General features: G+C 45.6%; 1 pseudogene; it reads left to right on the top strand.

The window, feature by feature from the left end:
* The first annotated feature begins 239 nt into the window (after positions 1 to 239).
* Positions 240 to 848, top strand: LOC111148876 (annotated as a pseudogene).
* The last annotated feature ends 286 nt before the right edge of the window (positions 849 to 1,134 follow it).

Below are 1,134 nucleotides of genomic sequence, written 5' to 3' on the forward strand. Positions count from 1 at the left end.
TTTTAATTTTTATTTTTTGGTTTTGGTCCCAATGTTATTTGATTTCCCAACCACTTTCTGGACTTTTTTAGCCAAATAGGCATGGAGTACCATGCCCATTTTACAGATGGTAAGAATGAAACAGATCAAATGGCTTGCCACCTTGCATTATAAATCAGGCCACTTTCCTCTTCCTGCCTGTGTCAGGGCAGTGTGTAGTGCACACTGACTGATTGTGATGCCCCAGCTGTGTCCTCAGGATGACCCAGTGGGTGACGGCTGCACCTGCAGTCATGGAGACCTCTGACATCAAACTCTTTGGGAAGTGGATCTTCAATTAGGTACAGATCAATGACATTTCCTTTCAGGATTACATAGCCATGAAAGAGAAGGATGCCAAGTACCTGCCACCCAGTGCAAGGTGCTAGGCGGCCAAACGCTTCAACAAGGTGCATCGCCCTGCTGTGGAACACCTCACCAATGCAATGGTCATACACTGCCTTAAAAACGGCAAGCAGCTCATGACCATGCCACTGCCTAGCATGCCTTTGAGATCATCCATCTGCTCACTGGTGAGAACACCCTGTAGGTCCTGGTCCATGCCATTATTAACAGCAGTTCTGGGAGGACTCAATCTGGATTGGGCAATCCCGAACAGGGAGGGGTCAGGGCATTCATGTGTCCTCACTATGCCATGTGAATTAGGGTGTTTGGCTGCTGTGCACAGGTGCCTGTGGGGTCGTCTCCCAGAATATCAAGACCACTGCCGAGCATCTAGCACATGAGCTTATCAGGCAACCAAAGGCTCTTCCAATTCCTACGCTACCAAGAAGGATGAGCTGGGAAGTATAGCCAAGTTTAAGCTTTGATCGCCTCGACTGTGGCCCCAATAAACCTGTCTGCCTTTGGGGGCAGCCTTAGATAGATAGATAGACAGAGAGATACATATCGATATCTGTATCTCTCTCTCTATCTATCTATCTACAGATATCTATATAGATACAGATATCTGTATAGATATCTCTATCTATCTATATCTATCTATCTATCTATCTAACTATATTCAATATATATTATATATAATGCCACTTTGAGCATTTCCAGCTTCACCCCAGTACCCCAGTCTGGGTACAAGCAGCAACTTGTTTGCTTCTG

This window comes from Enhydra lutris, unplaced genomic scaffold, assembly GCF_002288905.1.
Source record: "Enhydra lutris kenyoni isolate GAN:26980312 unplaced genomic scaffold, ASM228890v2 scaffoldscaffold21, whole genome shotgun sequence".
NCBI lineage: Eukaryota > Metazoa > Chordata > Mammalia > Carnivora > Mustelidae > Enhydra > Enhydra lutris.